At 33.9% G+C, this 19621-nt stretch overlaps 1 protein-coding gene across 1 annotated transcript in view; it reads left to right on the top strand.

The window, feature by feature from the left end:
* Positions 1 to 19621, top strand: part of LOC104282385 (probable G-protein coupled receptor 125) — a gene marked incomplete at its 3' end in the record, with an annotated part of 200283 nt that overhangs the window by 112810 nt on the left and 67852 nt on the right. The gene's annotated exons all lie outside the window — the stretch shown is intronic.

Here is a 19621-nt window from a genome sequence, read left to right as displayed (position 1 = left end):
GGATGTGAATAGAGATGAGTAAACGTCTTGTTCTTTTTATCTCTGGGTCCAGTTTTGCAAATTGTTCTATGTGTAAGCAATCTCTGTAAAGTAATTTGGAAATAGTTGTTTTAGTGATGTGCTCTCAAGGGATTTTACATTGAAAAAATGTATTTTTTTACGGAAATTACCTTCATTTCCATTAAATGATACTACATTCTCTTATCTTCTGAGCTATATACTGAGGGAGGGTGTTATGTTGGAGTTTTTCAGTAGTAGCCAAAGAAAAACAATAATAAATAAGCCTTTTAATTGAATACACTGTTATTATCAAATAATTAAGTGGAACAATTACATTTTGATCTAGCAGGAAATGGAATTTTGCATTTGGCTGAGCGTGTTATTAAATTTAAGTATTACAGAGTTGAATTTTTGTTACCCTTCAGCTGAATCTCAGTTTAATAGACTTATTTCTTGAAATACTTACTATGACAAAATGATACTTTTCTGGACAATATTACTAGTTTATTGAACTTTGAAAGTATTTTGATTGAAGTTATTTTCTCTTTGGTGTATTTTAATCTTCTGTATCAACTATACAGTCAGTGTTATGGTGGTTTGTGCTCTCAGGATCTTCTGGTAAAAAGGAGTCATCTTAATAATTGAATAAGTTAAAAGAATAAGTTAAATTTGTTTCCTGGAATGGAGTTCACTTCTTCTGTGGACACTGTTAACGTGTCTATCTATAGGAAAGAGAAAGTTGTCTCTGAAAAGAGACAAATTTGACCTCAATAAAGTGAAACCCAAATGTCAGAGATCTAAAAGATACAAGATTTCTGCAAGAAGCAAGCCTGAACACTCTGCAATGTATGGGATAGTATTATCAATGTAGAAATATACATGGGTTTACATGAATTTGAGAGTTTTCTTTGTCAGCTCTACCAATATATTTGGTATTCAGTCAGAAACTAAGTACCAACATTTCTAGTCTCTCCCCTGCTATAAAGAATTCTACCATAAATGCAAATTTCTCATCTCTTCTATCAGCATGCATGTGCCCAATATGCAGAGTAAGTTAGAATATTTATTTGAAGCGCCTTTCTAAAATGTTGGCAGAGTGTCACAATATAATGATCTCAATAAAATTTTTCCTAATGTGTTTTGAACCTAGCTGACTTTATACAACACACAGAAGGGAAACTCTACTTACTACATAAAGAAAGAAGCTAGGAGAAAGAAAGTAAATTTATTACCATGCAAAGCAATGTTGAAGTATGTGATATATATTCAGACAGAAGTGAGTTTAGTAGGTGGATCACTAGTTATCAACTGTATATGAATTTGTAAATACTATAACGGCTCAATAGAGGATATAGATTCAGCTAAATATTAGTTTCATGGCTTTAGGTTTTAACACTAAGGTATATTCAGGTTTTAGATGTGATGTGTGAAAAAGCAGACCGAATATAGTCCTTAAACATAATCCTGAAAAGCAAGATGTTTTCGTTCATTGTTGTTCTCAGAAACTTCGAGGCTAAGCACTCCTTTAATTCATTCTGAGATGCGTTACATTACTTCATTGTGTATATCTGTGTCATACAGATTAGTACAAGATTATTGTTTTCTTTTTTCTGAATCTGTGGTTTTTACAACTGCAGAAAATATGCAATAAAGACAACATGGCCAAGTGAAGCAGGACACCACCAACCAAAAGTTAGTTTCTCAGTTTTGTATGTATGTCATATTACAGTGAGACACTGGGCTCAATGCTGGAATACATAATATCATAGTTTATTTTGGTTTCAAAATATTTTTTCCTCCAAATATAGTAAAATATGTCGTGATTAAATATCCAGATCAAGACATTTCATGTTACACATCAGAATTTGCCTTGTTCCTTTTCCTTTGGGAACTGTCTATTTTTGCCCATTTTTCTCTTTCCCCTGTTCTTTTCTTTGTCTGTCTCAGTGCCCAAAGTGTTTTGCTCTTCTTGTATTGGATATTGATAATTATTTGCAAATTTGCTCTGGGAACTTATGGGAAAGTTTACTTGGGTGCAAATTCTGTATATTGATTTTACAGTAACCACTCTCAGTCTGTTTCTTCTTTCTCCATGGGTAGGTTGTTGGTTCTGTCACAAAGGCATATCTTATGTGATGAAGAGATTTTAAAGTTTATTATATTTTACCTGGTCCATCCCTTCATATTTATTCTACATGCTTTTTTATCTTTAAAATATATTATTATTTCTCCTATAGTGGGTTTTATTGTGATCTAGAACCTATCCAGATATATAGTATCTTCTTATTCAATATTCTGAATAATCACATTCATTATAGTTTTCACAGTTTAAAAGAACCTTTTACATTGCTCTTTATTCTTAGACATAATATCTAAGAGGTATAGAAAAGTAGCTGTGGGTATCTCTCATTACAGCCATTGAGTCCTTGTTTTAAAATAAAATTTAAACTAAGTAAAAGCATTTAGTACTAAGAAAAGATCTGGGAAGGATTTCCACTTACTTTGAATTAGAGCAATATGATATATAAACTAGTATTTTCTGTGCAGGCATTAGTTTGCTTGCAGGTGTGTTTAGATTGTACACTGAGAACTAGCTATTGAAAAAGCTGAAATGTCTGTCGTTCAGTTGATTAGATGGGTTTAATTTCAAAAATCAAAACTAGACAAGACAAACTGCCCCTCTCTTTCTTCTTCTAGAATGTTCAAATCACGCGTTTGTATATTTATACCTCTTACGTCTATTCCTTCTCAAACAATGTCTTTATAAATTTATGCTTAATATGACATCTTCAACACTTGTAGTTTGATATTCTATGTTCAATATACGTTCTTTTCTCTGTACGTGCTTCCGTGGCCTTTTCTAATGTGGATGGTTATCCTGTTCTTGCAGATGTTTCTAAACACTGAGAAAATGAAACAGTGTGAAAATAATATTCATGCATGTATGACAAATGTCCGTTATGTTTGGTATACAGAAGGGTTACTACAGTTCTTGTGTTTGTTTAACATATGTTTTGACATATAAAAATTAATATATATCATGTTTTTTGAAAGTAGGAAAAAATTATTGTATCACTTTTTTCTGTTTCATAGATGCTTAGAAGAAACTTTCAAATGTGTAATTACAAGCTCATGTCCCTTCTGTTTTTTATCATGCCCTTTGCCACTTCTCTTTTAGCATATAAAAAGCTTATTCTGTAGATATCATGGTTTGACCCCAGCTGACAATTAGGACCATGCAGCCGCTCACTCACTCCCCCTTCCCCACCAAAAAAGGGTAGGGAGAAAAAGAGGGGAAAGAAAAAAAAAATGTGGGTTGAGATAAAGACAGTTTAATAGAACAATATTAGAAAAGGAAAATAGCAATAATGTGAACAATAATAACAACAATAATAATAATGACACAAGTCACTCTCACTGCCTGGTGAATTGTCACCATCTGGAGCAGTGATCGCAAGACCCCAGCCCTGGCTAACCCCATTTATATAGAGCATGGCAAGTATGTTACGGAATATTCTATTGGCCATTCCATTGTTCTGTCTCTATTCCTTCTCAGCTTCTATGGGAAGCTGAAAAGAGTACTTGAAAAGCATGAACATCACTTAGCAAAAACTAAAACAATATGTATTGTTGACATTCCTTTTGCAATCACTAGAGAGAAAATAGCTGAAACCAGGACAGCAAATAACATGAGCTGCCTGGAAGCGTGTTCTGAATTTCGCTGTTTATGGTATAGATGTTTTGGAGACATACATTATGTTTAAAACATAAAGTTACTTAACTGGTTCTCCTTCAATACTATGTACAGTTTGTACTTCTAAGTTGTATATGTATGAAGAAGTGAAAAGAAATCTGAAGAGCTTGAAGAGAATAAATAAAAGGACAAAATGTCTGTGAAAATTACCAACTTGTATTTGATATAAAATTCTGTTATTTCAACTCACATTTGCTTTCTTGTGAAACAAGCTTCTGCTCCTGGACAGACATGAATCATATTGATTTTATATACGCTGTCAATATATATCTGACAGTTATGCTGTCACTCTCTCATCCACAATGGTTGGGTAAAAGACTTTTCTTCTGATTTTTTGCACCATTGCTCTTGTTACAGAAAAGTTCTCTTTGGGATTTCCCAAAGGGCATTGTAAGATTAGTTTCCTTGTTAGAAACTATCAGACTCCTTCATGTGCATTCTGCTGTTAAATAATAGTTTGTGCACGAATTAAGATAAATCTCATAACAGAAACATATTGACACTATAACAGCTAAGAACACAGTACATTAGTTATTAGAACATATTTTAAGTTAACTTAATTGTACAAAGGTAATAATGAACAACTAGAATACTGAATACTAGTGAAATTCACAGTTCTGTATTGATATTTGAGGAATTATACCCCAACTCTAATTTTCTTACTATACTAATGATCAATTTTTTACATTTTTTTATAGAACTTTTTTCCAACTACTCTTTTCTAAATTCTTCCTTCTAATGCCTATTTTATTTCCGCTGAGGAAGACTGATGCCGGCTAACAAAACACATTTCAACATCCATTAATTATATTTTGTTTCTCAAAATCTTTTTCACTTACATGGTTGTATAGCTAATTGATTGTTACCTGTTTTAGCTGTTATAGAGGGCACTTCTAAATAGATAATTTTAGTAACTGCAGAAGTGTCTTTAAAACTTTGTTGGGGTTTTTTTGGTTGTTTTTTTTTTCCCTGGGTGGGTTTGATTCCTATTGGCTTATATTGGACCACAAATAGTTTGATGATGACAAAGACTTCACTAAAATAGATTGCTTTGATGACTAGCAGGTGATATGGCTGGAATTTTTTTTCTGAATGTGGGTTTTTCTTCTAGAAACTCTAATTGTTTCCAGACTTTCCAATCTCCAGCTGTATATGATAATTAGGGGGAAATGGCCAATGGCACAGAGGTAAGGAGATTCCTTTTGGAGGATTCAAACCCTGTATGTGGCATAAGGGTGCTCACTGAAAGGTAAAGGGTTTTTTTTCCTTACAGAAGTGACAGTGTTGGCTGGAGCTCCTCTTAAGGATCTGACCTGCTTAGGGAAAAGGTAGCAGTACATCAGGTTGTGTATCAAAGATTTTTTTTGAGTGTTTTTTGGTTTTGTGGGTGTAGAGGAATTAATCTGTGCTATTTTCTCTGTGGTAGTTAAGACACTATAATTTTTATGTTGTGGGAGTTTTCCAGAGACTATATATTTATAGATATATCCAGATAGATGGTTCTTACTGAATATGTAGTTGAAGTCAGCAATGGAATTCAAATTTTCAGTCGAGGAAGTGGGTATGTTACCTCTATATTTTAAGCACAGTGTAGGCCTAGGGGTGCAATTATGTAGAATACCTCTTTTAAAGTGATTTATGAAGAGACTAGTATACCAACAAGTTGAGTTGGCAGTATGCTTCACAACTGTCTCCACGATACAGGAAGTGAAATTTAAGTTAAAATACTGTTGCCAATATTGCCTTGCTATTTGCTGTTTATGAGGAAATTATTTAATTGGGCTGAGTACTGTTTCTGTGGTTTTGGTGAGCTTAGAAGGGAGAAGGAATTCACCCCTGATTATTTTTTTTTTTTTTTGGTGACCTGAAAAAAAACCATGAAATCTGTCAAGCTTCTTTTGGGGGTTAAAGGGTTCAATATATCCTTATTTCATTAACTGTCATCACTTTGAAGGTCTTGAGAGGTGCTCTGTATCATGGTAAATCCAGAAGTACTTATTCTGACTCGTCAATCTAAAAATATATATAAAATCCTGTAAAGTAAATCTTCTTGAAGTTGGTTTTGATGTAATAGTCACTAAAAATATATAAATGACAATGATGTGACATTTTTTTATTGTTTTAAAAATCAAGATAAAGTTCTGGCATTCTCTACTGTATGAAAAGAATGGGAAACTTGTGTGCATCTACAAGCACACATGCACATACACCCGCGTGTATATAAATTACTTTATTACAGAATTTTTAAGCAAGTTTCGTGATTTTGGGGGACTGGAATCCTGGTTTCTGTGTGTATGGGTTAGCAACAGTTATTCTGGAAGGAATAGTGTGCACTTGGACAAGTAGTATTATGTGTTTATGGTGCCTATAAGCTACTTGAGTTTGATCTATTTTCTGAACTTTGGGAATGTCTCCTAATGAAAAAAAAAAATACAGAGGGAAAATGAGGTAGAAGAGACTGGAATTCTAAATAGATACCCGTTGTATGACTTTATACACAGTCATTCTAAGTGGAATTAATTTGCTTCACTATCTCTTTTGGGGGAATGAAACTCATATGCGGCTTTGCTTTGTTTCTGAGAACTTCAAGATGAAATACAGACAATTAGATTTCCGTACTGAAATTGATGGCTTTAAATGACTCTTCATCCAGGCCTTGTACTACTATCTTCTTTTGTTATCAATGATTTACTAAAACATAATTTTAATAAAAATACTAATCGGAATTTACAATTGTACTTACAATAGCTAGAAAGATTTGGTACTTTACTAAGAAACTTGAATCTAACGTTCTTTCAAGTGTTAGTGAAAATTGTTGAATTTGGGCATATAGGCAGAGCCACAAAGGGTCAGTCCAAAGTTCAATTTAGCCTTGTTTCCTGCCTCTAATAGGAGTCTAATAGCCTCGATGCTTTGGGAGAAAAATATATAGAAAAAAGGAAACACAGTGGTACTTCTCTTTTATGTCCACCTTTGTATGCCTTATGGATTTCCTCAACAACAGACTCTATCCAGAAGACTGTCAATACAGGAAACTGGTTCCTTCTTTGGAAAAAAATGATCTGCAGTTTTGAGACATCTGAATGGATTAGGTCTTATGGTACCACACTTAATATAATTTAGTGAATAAATAAAAACAAGTATGTTCTTAGATGTTGAAATAGTTCTCTTTCTTAATGTACCATCAATGCAAATGTAAAAACCTGAGAACAGGAGCAATGATGGTTGTTAAAAATTCCACACCTGTTAACATCATCTCTGTGTGCATGCAAATATATATTCATATGCTATCAAACTGCAGTCCTGGACTTTTTCTGCTGTCAATTGGTGTACTGAATTTTTTCATACATCCTGTGTTACTATTTAAAAGAAAAAAAAAAAATTTGGCTAATTGTTTTAGATCAAACCAGGCTGGAGGCTATGAATTTTGGGTAGACAAGATAAAACTGAATTGTATTCTTTTGCTAAATTTAGATTAAAACCCCTCAGACCAAAAGTCTGATGAACCAGAATTGAAAAACACAATGGCTAATTCAATATGTACAGGTCACACAGTAGATGTAACAGCTGTGTAATGTATGCTTCACTGACCAGCATATGCTGCTACTCTGAAAGAAAAAAGAGTAAGCTTAGGACTTGACACTTTAAAAAAAAACAAAAAAACAAACAAACAAAAAAAAACCAAAACCCCACCATGTCTGTGACATTATATTACAGAAAGCCTCCTGTATTTCTTAAGCTCACTTTGATCAGTGCTCTGTCAAGTGTCTAACAGACTTGAAACTCCTACTAAATATAGTCTATCAAAGTTACATATAATTGTCAGACTCATTGAACTGAAGAGTTATTTACAGCTATGTTGTGTTTCTTCAGCCTCTATCACGGCAGTTCTGATGACAGCAGTGATCTACAGAAATGCCACAGAACATCAAATATACTATTTAAGTGGCACTGATCATTTAAATGTGTACATTCTTAATTTCCACATAAAATAGTATTACATATGCATTCCAAACTATTTTATTAACAGCTGCTGTTCACCAGAACAATGGTTTTCAGTCTCTGTAGGCTTTCAGTGTACTTGATTGATTTGGCAGTTATATTTTAATCCCTCCTTTTCAGAAATTGCATGTCTGATTTAAGTGAAGTCTGTAGTATGTTAATGTCTAACAGGAGTATATGTCATAATGTATGTAGTGTATTTGAAATAAAGTGCATCTTACCCTTAGCGTTTAGCTTAATTCTGTCAAATAATAAATCAAATCAAATGGTAGAATGGTAATGCTTTGGCATTAAGTTTTCCTCTGCGGTGCAATTGCTAGAGTTTCTTTAGGGAAGGAACTTTTCAAAGAGGATCAGATTCACTGGGTATCTTTTGCTACAGTAGTTCTAGGTGTTTTGTTTCTTGGGGATTCGTTAAAGTGGAACATCACTCTAGACGTAATTTAAAGCTAGCAATGAATGTTAACATTTATTGATAGCTGACTATCTGGAATAATTACTTGGAAAACCCACTGCTGTACTATTTGGGCCTGATTTACCATTGTATAATCCCAATGGAATCACTGCACTTCTCAGAGTATGTATTTAGTTGTGCTAATGATCTATGAATTCCTGGAAATGTGTTACCCAGTTTGCTATCACTTTAAAAAAAAAAAATAATAATAAAGTGACTAGGGCATTGTTTTATATCTTAATTTTCAACACTCTAAAAGGTTATCTTTTTGTCTTAGCATTAGGCTCAGGGATGCTTTAATATATGTCAAACTTAAATCATCAGTGAAAGGAAGATAATTCAGTAATTACTGAGACACTATAAGCATGAGCTGGTAACTAGTTGCTTTTCGTAATTATCTGCTCATCCTTGATAGATGGTAATGTATTTGTTCAGGCTTATGCTAGTAGTAGTTGCTAATGTCATAGAGACACCCTGACAATCCTGCTTCTTCTGTAACACTATTATCACTAGGAAAAGTAAGGTATCACTGATGATTTTCTTTCAAATATACCTTCTGTTTTCAGGAACATGTATACAGTTGATACAAGTGACCATATATTAGCTGATTTTGCAGTATGCTTGAAAGTGGTACAATTGTAAAATTGGTTGGCCTTCTATTTCAGTCCAAATAATGGAAGTTTTAATAGTTATTAGAATTGGAGAATAAACTTCTTTAAATGGGTCTCCTGCAACTGGGCTATGGGTAGGAGAATCAAAAAATGAAATACACCTTCTGTAGGCAAAATGTGCAGATGTGTCATGTGAAGTTGTTATATAACCTGAAGAGTCAGGGAGAAGATGTTTATTCAGCTCAGTGAACAAGTACTGGAGTTCGGTTCACAACTTTAGGACACTAAATTAAACTTCATCAGTGCAAGAAGGGAACAGGCTACAGATTTCACTACAGCTATGGTGATGTCTTCACACAACTATGAAGAAGAAAAAAGTGTAGGAAAACTTTTCTACCACTAGAACTCTTAAGAACTGTTTTTCTCATGCTGTGTCATTAGCTTTGCTAGTACATTCTCTTGTGCTGCTGTGGAAGCACACCACGCTGATTTGCAAAGAATAAAGAGTGGTATCAACTCCATTTTACTTAACAGTTGAACGAGCTTGAGAGAGCACAAGCCTATCTCCTCTGTAGGTTTCAATATGTATATATTGAAATACATCAAAATAATACATTAAAAGTTAATAATTCCTGAGTTGCTGAAAAGATTATTTTAGAAATCAGTTTCTAGAGGTGCTCCATGTGTCTTTTCTTCATTTCCCTTTGTACTCAATTTAAGGGTTTTGTCTACATGCAGACACTGGGGAAAATCAATATGAATGAAGTTTGAAAGTGTTTAAGTGAAACCCTAAGTAAGCAACCTTATCCAGAATCAAAGTAGCTTTAATTCAGTTCAGCTGAATTGAATTAATTTGGAAATAAATTCAGCTAAATTTAATTAAGGCCACTTAGTTATGAAGGAAGGTATCAATAGAAATGTCCAAGTGCAGTTTATTCATTTACTTTAAATTAAGACTTTTAATAACTTGTTCTAACTTTTCTTGATTGTCCTTTGCACGTGCTCTCACTCTCTAGTTTTTCCCAAATATTTTCCTGTGGAGTGTAAGAGGCTTATTCTGTAATACTTCTGCTATGTAGAACAACTTTGTCTTTTCTTAATCAGTCTTGAAAAGATAGATATTTTTCCTCTCCCTTTTTCTCCATTTCACCTTGTTATTGTGTTCTGGTTGAGTGTTTTCTTCTGTTAAGCCATGCAGGAGGACTTACTGTCCTCTCATTATCCCAATAAGAACTAAGGTAGGTGACTTTAACTGTGAAACTACATACTGAAAAATGCTGTACACTTTTTATCACATGGCATTGCTATAGCTCTAAAAGCTATGCTACAGCTGAAATGGATGTTTACAAAATGCAATGTTCAGAAATTGCTGGGAAAATTTCAGAGTCTAAATGTATGCTCAGGGTGATTTTTCTTGACCATAACATCTTTGAGATATTGTCATCAATAGTTTCATAGTGTTACATAAAGTAGCTTTCTTAGTAATTATCTTACAGTCCCTTGCACTCTTAAACAAAAATAAATTTAAAATTAAAAAAATTAACCTTAAAGGAAGGAAGAATTGATTCAGGTATATCTATAATCTATACATCTATAAACAGGAATAAAACGAAAATGCAGTAAGTATAAATTTACTGGAGCTACAGCACATAACAGGGCCATGCAGCCAACCCAGGCAGAGCACAGCATCAAATTTAATAAAAATACATATTAATTCCTCAAATTTTATCTCTGTAAAGAAGCAGACTCTGTAAGTCTACAGAGCTGAATGGAGGAAAACTTAACAGTGAGGAGCCTCAGGTACAAAAAATTTTCATAAAGCTGCTGACAGCACATGTGAAGATATCCAGCTGCCTTTGTCATCTTATATCTGTTTATATTTTCATACAGTATTGGCTCCTAAGTACTTATTTTGTAGTACGAGCACCTTATAACCCTTAAGCAGCAAGATAAATGCTTAGAGCTGATTCAGATAGACTACTATTTGTTGGAGTAAGTCCCGCTCCTTCCTGCATAATCACAGAAAGCTTTGCTGGCCGTGTTGCTGTGCTTTGTAAAGAGGTATAAATCTCATGCTGTTTGAAAGAAGTGTCTGCGTTTTTAGGTTCATCATATCTAAGTGTATTTGGATGAACTTATTGGAATTTGTTGTATTCCCACAGGTTGTAAGACTTGTAGAGTAGGAGGAGAGAGTAGTGAATCCATCAGATCTGTACCTGTTACCCAATCCGTGGCCAAGTACAGGAGCATTACAGGAGTAAAGCCTTCTTCAGTGATTATTGCCATAGGATAGACAGGCCATCTTTTCTGATTGACTTCCCAGAGCATGATACACGTAAATCCACAATAAGATCTTGTTATCTTGGGATTTACTCTTTTATGAAGGACTTACAATGGGTTTTAAGACCAGCTACTCTATGAAGTCCAAGTGCTCTGACATCAAGTCACAATGTCATCCTCTTTCTTTTTTAAATACTACTCCTTACAATGTTTTGAAGAATTAGTCTGTTTTTTAAAAAATAATCTGTCTCTCTATTGTTTTTATCCTTTCCTAAGGATTTCTTGGGAATTAAATCAGACCTTCTAAAGCCTTGGCTATGAGGAATTGCTTATTGGTTGAGCAAATCTAGAATAACCACTACAGATTAAGATAATCAGAACTGGTTTCACCCATTTCTCTCCCACTACTTTTTCAATCTCTTCTATGACATTTTTATTTCTCTTTCCTTTACTGCAACGTATATTATGTCCTCTTTTTTTTAGGATTTATTTTTCCATTTATTTTGTTTCCTCTAGAGGAAGGCAATGCATTAGAAACTAATCAGGTAATTTGTTTCTTTTTCCAATAATGTACTAATGCACTGCTTATCACTTAAACTAATCTGTAGTTCTGTTGGACTAGTTTTCCCTTCTCTTCTCTTGGCAAAAGAAGCTGTCAAGCACATCTTGCCCTTCAGCTGTTTGTGATGCTTCTGCTTAAGCTCTGCAGATAAGCTGACTGCAATTGTATAACAGGCACAAAACCTCATGTTAAAGATGGTCCTGGAAAGGGCTGAATACACATTTCCATTTTTGCAGTGCAGAAATTTCCAAGAAATTGGTGGTTTATTATCATATGAAGACAGAATGTCATCTATTGAGTGTTGTGTGGCTTCCTTAGACAGTGAAGTATTTGAAAGGTCCTGTTATAGGGTTTTTCTGATATTTTTTGAAATGCAAACTGGAAGTTTGGTAAAATAATTATATTTTCAGATACTATAAAAATTGATTGTGATTGCCCAAGGTTAATTTTTTTCTGAATGTAGGATTTTTCAATTAAAATCTCAAAAATTCCACCAGGAATTGTAGATGTGATAAATGTAAAAACTTTTGCTCAGTCGTTTCGATAAGTTTGAATTGTTTGAATATTATTCCCATGATTCTCCAAGCAAAATATAGTACTACACAAAATAGTAGCAGACTACTATTATCATGTTCGCATTTGGTAAATTGAAAAGATGTCTGTTTGCTGGGGAAAAACAAAAAAAACAAAAATCAGCATTTTGATGTTTTTTCTTGTATTGAGTGTTTGCTTAGCCCACAATCAAAATAAAACAATATCATTGCTGGAAAAGCATTTGTGAACATGAAGACTAATCTTAACTGAGCAGAGGCACTTACCTTGACAAGGGATGGTAACAACAGCAGCGAGGTAATACATACTAAACCTCTGCAGAGGACTCTTCAAGTTATCTAACCGCTTCTCTGATCTCCCCAACCAACATAGCAGAGAAACAGGTAGGTTCCTCCAAAAAGCAATCTAGAACACCTGCCTAAGACTCCAAATGTCACAGCTAACCCCACAGTTACTGAAGCTCAAACTTTTGGTACTTAGACACAGTTGTTTCATATACTCGCTGCTCTTTGCAACTACTCCCCAGTACAGAGTAACTCAGAAGAACTTAGTTAACAATGACAACTGATGGACATGACTTCTCTCTGTGTATCTTTATCCAGATATACCTAAAATTTGAAACCGTTATGACTATTGATGGTGATACTTACATCTGTTCTTTGGATAAGGTTTCATAAAGATTCCTAACTACATTTGTTGCAGCAATAATAATGGCAGCTTATGCACCTACTTGATGAAACAATTAGCAAACAGATTTGGGGAGAAGTTTTTGCACAAACTTATTGGCCAAACGCTTCAATGTTTTTCTTTGACTTCAAAGAAGCCAACAAAAGTTTTTCAGGTGGCAGAACATGTAGCACTGTCTCGTGATTCTGATGTCAATTTTCAAAAGACAGGAATTAGAGAAGCCTGAATCGTACTTACTATTTTATTTTTTTTAACACAGTGGAAACCTAATTCGTATTATTAGGGACCAAATCTTGTCATGAATTCCTTTTCCCAGCCCAATATAAGATACTGACAAAGGTCAGTGTAACATTGACAAAGTTATTACATGTTGAAAGCGTACAGGTCAGGTATAACAAGAAATGACCCGTACCTTTGAGAAAAAGAATCAAATTAGCTCTGAACACAGCAATATATTTGTTAGCATTCTACTCAGCAATGTATGTATGCTTTTAAAATTGTACATGCACTGGATAATGCATGTAAAATAGATAAAGGTGTAAATTTTAACTGGTTTTGTCAAGTGCTTTGAAAACAGATTGATGCTGAGATCAAAACTTCTGCTGCTTGGAGGACACAAGGGAAATTTCTTGCTTCAAGAGGATGAATCCATTTTTACCTCTGGTAAATATATGGTAAGCTTGGAGTAATGGAGATTCAACTTAATTTTTTTGACAAGTAACATGCATCACTGTGAAAAAGGGAGGAGGATTTTATTAGCTGCCTATGTTGTCAGATAATGCTCTGTCAAAAAATTAAGCATATCTTAACAAGGCTTCTTAAAATACAGTTTCAGATTAAAATCTGGCTTCTAATGAACAGCAAGGATTCGCAATGTTTTCAGGGAAATGGGATGTCATTCTGATTCAAGAAGTCCGTGAGAGAGGCGTGGTACAATCTCCTTCTAGCGAAATAGTGAAGAGTTTAACCTACTGATACTGTTCCAGTAATTTTATATAAAAATTGACCTGTGGCCTCAGTATTATGAGAAATCATGCATTTCTAGTATAATAGGGAAAAAGGGGGAATTTGTGGTTGTTGCTGTACACCGGTAATATACACCTTACTGGGACCTCAAGGGAAGGACTTCAATGGGTAGAAAGTAGAATTTCCAGATGTTTTGGGAGAAGTTGAGAGATAGGAGCCACACACGAAGTATATTTCAGTAATAAAGGAATTAAAAATTTAAATGCAAATAGTAACATTAAATTATGTGCAATGGACTTTTTCTTTTTCCAAACATAAAAGTTAAAGCAAGATGAATTTTCAGAGATCAAAATTCTAACAATCAATGAAAATTATTGTAAACCTTACCCTTTACATCTTTCCTCAGTTCCATTTTGGGGAACCTCTATTATTTTTATTTTTTTCCTTGATCTTCCAACAGTTCAACCAAGATAACAATGTGTAAATAAGACTTTCAAACTTCACAGGTAAAGGAGATACTTTAGCTTGCATTGAAATCTTTGCAGCAGACTTGGAAAACCAGCAAAATATTTACACCTATGTTATACAATATTAACCAAGCAGCCTTCAATTCATGTGTTTAGTATTCACCTGTTTACTTTTGCATCACTGGTGGTTTTGTTGGGAAAGCACTAATTATTTTCCTCCAAATTAAAGAAATTCAATGAATAATCATTAGACAGATTCCTTGGAGACCATCTCAATAACAACTAGGTAGATAATTAGAAAACAACTAGATTAGATAATTGGAAAAAAACTATACATAGTACACACATTGAGCCAAAATTTCTTTTTATTGTTGAATTGGTATGGATTCTTTTTAGTCAGCAAAGTTTTTGTATTATTTAAACATGTGCAATGTAAACCATGTAAAAATGGCTCAGCAACTGCCTCGTTAAGTTTTATAAATACCTAAATTACAATAACTACTACCATTGACATAAGAGAAGCTGAATAAAACTTCACTCGTTATATTTTAGAGTTCTTTAATAATAACATACTTCAGTCTTAAATAGACAAATTAATCAAAATAATGTGTTATTGTAATGAAATACGGTAAAAGATGTGTACATTTACAATGCATTTACTGTGCATAGTTTACTAGAAAATAATCATAAAAGCCCTCCAGAGTCGCTAACAAGAACTGACCAACAGTGTACAAGGATTCACATATTGTACAGCTATTGAAAAACATCTCTCCAGTCATTCTGCTGTCAGATCTCCCACAGCCATATATTTAAAAAATAGAATAGCATTCTTTTTGTTATTTTGTAATTTACTAGTCCTTCTATAAGTTCTTTAACCTCTGATTATTTGCAACAATTCAATATAGTTGTGCTAAATAGTATTAATTAGCACTTCACATATTTTCCCCTGTTTTGTTTGACAAAGGTTAGTTCAGATCAGGCTAATAATTTTCAATTGTTAGATATTCATGTAAGTCAGACAAAGTGAAATATTAAACCTTTTATTTTCTTGATGACTGGTAATGTGTTGGGGGAAAATGACTCATATTACTAACATTGTAAACCGCAAATCGTTTTCTTAAAAGGACTGTGATTAAGGAAGGTGTGCCCACTAGTGCCTGCTCTTGGTTTGTTTGCATTGTTGATGTTAGCATGAAGGGCAAGCAATAACTGTATGCTGGTGCTTTCTGCTTTTCTGACCACTGCAGGTTGTAGAAAAATAGAGGTCTGTTGTGTCATTAATCTTGTTAGAAGTGGTCTGACTTTTTCTTCTTTTTCTGAAATGTTCACTAGATCGAATTGAGGTGGAGAGGCTGAAATAAATAATTATTTGCTTGGGGTGGCTGCTGCATTCTCTGCTGACCTTAGCAGGATCAAAGAGATTTAGTATTAGTAAGGCCAAGTGATGGACAAAATCATTTTATAAAGTAAAATATAACTTGTCTTAAAGCCACAATATTACTAACTGTTATCAGAGAAATAAATCTGAGTTTTAGATACCCACAGTTTTATAAGAAGTGAGATATTTATCACCGCCTTTTGTCTCTAGAAATATCTACCTCCTTCTTCGTATTAGGAATCGATGGACTTGGGTGTGAGCAGGCCTGCTGTTGTGCAATCATACATCTATACATGATTTAGGCCTGTCTGATGTCAGATGGCTGTTTTCAAGACTAATTACAGAAAATTAGTTTGCACTATCAGAAAATTGTTGAAAGTGTTAAAATTTGCTTACAGTAGTTAGCCTATAACTGGTGCATCCAAAGTGTATTTTTTGAAACGGGTGAATAATTGATATGCAAGCATTAGAATTTATCTTAAGTTTTAGGTTATTTCCTTACTGTTATAGCTGGCATGGCCTTGATGGATATTATTTACATAATACAAATTATAGTATGCCCTACCTACTTTCACAGGGTGAGCAGCTAGCAGTCTCATAGAGTGGGAAATTTTACTGCTGCCTTTTCTTCCATGTGTTTAGATTAGTTCCATGTCTTTTCAAAAGCTTGAAATGCATTCACTTTTTATTGCTTCATGGTTTACCATAATATATTAAGAGGTTGGGAGAAACATACTGGGATAAGAGAAGAAAGAACCAGCAGTTACTTATCTGTCTTAATATTTTAAAATTCAAATTTCTGTCTTAAAAGTCATTGAGAAAAGAAAAAATAATTAGTCCCTTTTATCAAAATCTATTTCATGTGAAAGTCTGATAGTACTACAAGTGATTTATAAATTTTGGGGACCATTTTTTTCTAAATGTTTCAATGCACATGCATTTTTTTTCTCACCATCTTATGGTAGCATGTATGTACTTGTCAGGCAAGCAGGGTAAAAAAAAGAAAGGAGATATCATTTAGTCTCCCTCTGGGAGAGACAGACTTGTAAACATTACGAGGGACATAGGGACTGGAAGCTGAATAAAGTGTTTGTCTACCTACTGTCATACTAAATGAGAAAGCAGCGAAAAAAAAAATCATTTGGAAAATTATTTAGAGTTTTGTAGTAGAATATATGCATACATATATATGTGTCTATGTGTGAGAGAGATTCTTGGTGAAAAGTCTTTTCCAGGGTTTTAAATTAAATCTTACTAGTTTTGTACCCTGCGGTGCCAGTGCTGAACCCAAGTGACCTCACTAGTTCTGTTGTGTTGCTATTCAGTACAGATGACCTTACTGGTAAATTGTTTTTTAAAAACAAACAAACACCACCACCCACCCCCCCAAAAAAAACTAAACCAAAACAAAAAAGCAAAACACACACAAAAAAAACCCAAATCAAAACAAAACAAAAAAAAACCCCAAAAAACAAAATAGAGAATAGTGAAGGCCTGCTCTAGATCTTTTGGATCATCCTGCATTTAGGCAACAGAAAAATTAAAGAATAAAAGTTTATCCTAACTTGAATTTTCTGCATTTTGGTGCTTGTTAATATAATTTTAGTCTTGTTTGCAGGGCTTGGTGTTTTGGTTGGTGGTTGTTGATTTCTTTGGAAAAGTCGTGGATACTCTTTAGGGGATAGTTTCAGGCCATTCTCTTCTTTCTGTGTTTGAATTTCAGTATTATCTGTCCTACTTACTAACTGGTCAAATTTTACACCAGTTTTGAGATGTTTAATGTCTTCCAGAACAGTGTAGATAATCTTTCTTGATGGTGAACCCATTTGCGCTCATGTGCCACCCTTGTAACGCTTCTCAGGCCATCACTGGGGTGAGTCTTCCAATGTTTTAATTTTGTTTTCTGACTTGTTATTCCTCTTACTAATTACAAAACACACAACAGAATAGCTTTCTTAAAGAGGCAGGTTCTTTCCACACTTCTCTAACTTAGCAGAATTAGCAGGAATTCTTACTCCTTGTCTATTTCTTGGCCTGTTCTTGCTCTTAGCTCAAATATTAGGGAGGTACTGGTGAATCTCCTCCCAAAGTCTTTCTTTCTTACCCTGCATTCCACTAACCAGAAGTGATCTTTCTCTCTTGTGATATTTTGTGAATTTGGAACTCTTCGACAGTGTTCTTAAAAGCAAATGAACAAAAATCCCCACACCATGTAACAGAAAATAACCTGCTTTGTTGAACTGTTAGAAGCTAAATAGATATAACAACCATACCAAAGGAGGAGTCCAGACAATATGATCATATATATAGCAGAATTTATTATACTAATCTCTTCCTGGTGAATCTGATTGATAAATTAAAATAATAGCTCTAGTACTAGCTAACTTTTCTTCTACAGTTCTATAAGTCAGAAGACACGATGGAAGTTTTAATACGTAGGTCATTTTGTTTGCCTCTCAATAGAGACAGAAGAACGATTAGAGAGAGTTCTTTTCAGTCTGTATCATTTAGAGGCAAAATTGGGTGGATATTCTTGTTGACTGATTTTTATTACTGAGACTGATGTTATCATCGGAGTTCAGTGATGAGCCTACATTTGCTAAAAAAGGCTGATTTTTTTTTTTAAAAAAAATTTTTTGAGTCACTGATGCATTATCCATCATTAGTGACCTGTCTTAGGCATCTGAACTAAATTGCTCTCTTTTTTTTATCAGGAAAATGTAACATAATTTTTCCAGTCTTTCCTAATTTTCTCAGTTTATAATGACTTGAAAGACATTCTGTTTACCTATCATTATCTGTGCTTCAAGTTGAAAGAAATTTAAGTTTTATGTTGTTACATTTCAACTGCTGAGATGTTTGTCACAACTGAAGTCCTAAAGAGTGAAATCGCTTGCATATGTAAGGAACAACAGACAAAGCCCACAGGCGAACTCCTAGACAGTACATGCTTTCCAGCACTGTCACTAAAACGCTTGAGTTTTGACCTGAAGAGAGCCCCCTAAAGACTGAAATGGTAATTCAGTTTTCATATCCATCTAATCTTTGTTTTTTCTGACAAGAGTGGCAGTATGGTTCCCAGATCCAATTGTGATAATGTTTTATTTCTGTGTGGACAAATGAACAGTAAGAATTGAAGAAAAACATGTAAGTAATTTTATATGGAACATTGATTGAACAGGCTATGTGATCAAGATGTTTGACTACTGCTTTTAAAGCTAGATTCAATCCGGTAGGATAAACATGAGAATTCCTGAATAATTCCATTTCTTGCAGACAAATACTGAAAGAACTGTCTCTTCCCATAACTTCTGCTCACTTGTGAAGAAAGGGATATGCCAGAATAGCTACTTACAGTCTGAAAGTCCCATTCTTACATGAAGTTACAGACTAGAAAAAATTTGTTTTGAAGCTCAAAGTGCACTGACATACAAATTCAAATTAATTCCACATTACTATCAAATTATCCTTTTCAGATTAAAAAAAAATATAATTTTAAATTATTTTCAGCTGCTTTTGAAAATAAAAGTAAATTTTTATTTTTTCAAAAGATAGTGGTAGCTGTCATATTTACCAAGGAAGTTAAATTTTTTTATTGCCTTAATCTTAAGTTTCTATGGCATTATACAACCTGAAGAAATTCAGTAGAATATGGCTCTTCTGTAGTGAGAACACAACCACAAAGTAAATAATCCTTCATGTGCAGGTGTGACACTTTTTTTTTTTTTTTTAAATCCAGCTGGCAGGTAAATGGGAGAGGGAAGCTAATACACAGATGCCCCTTGCAAGACTAAACAGCTTGGGATAATTAAAACTAATTCATATGCTTGTCCTTCACTGTAGCTACTGAACTTAATGAAATCATATACTACAATTATTTAAATCTTCAATGTTTCAATCTTCTTACT

The sequence above is a fragment of the Charadrius vociferus genome, unplaced genomic scaffold, assembly GCF_000708025.1.
Source record: "Charadrius vociferus isolate BGI_N301 unplaced genomic scaffold, ASM70802v2 scaffold443, whole genome shotgun sequence".
Classification (NCBI taxonomy): Eukaryota; Metazoa; Chordata; class Aves; order Charadriiformes; family Charadriidae; genus Charadrius; species Charadrius vociferus.
This window is presented reverse-complemented; position numbering and strand designations above follow the sequence as displayed.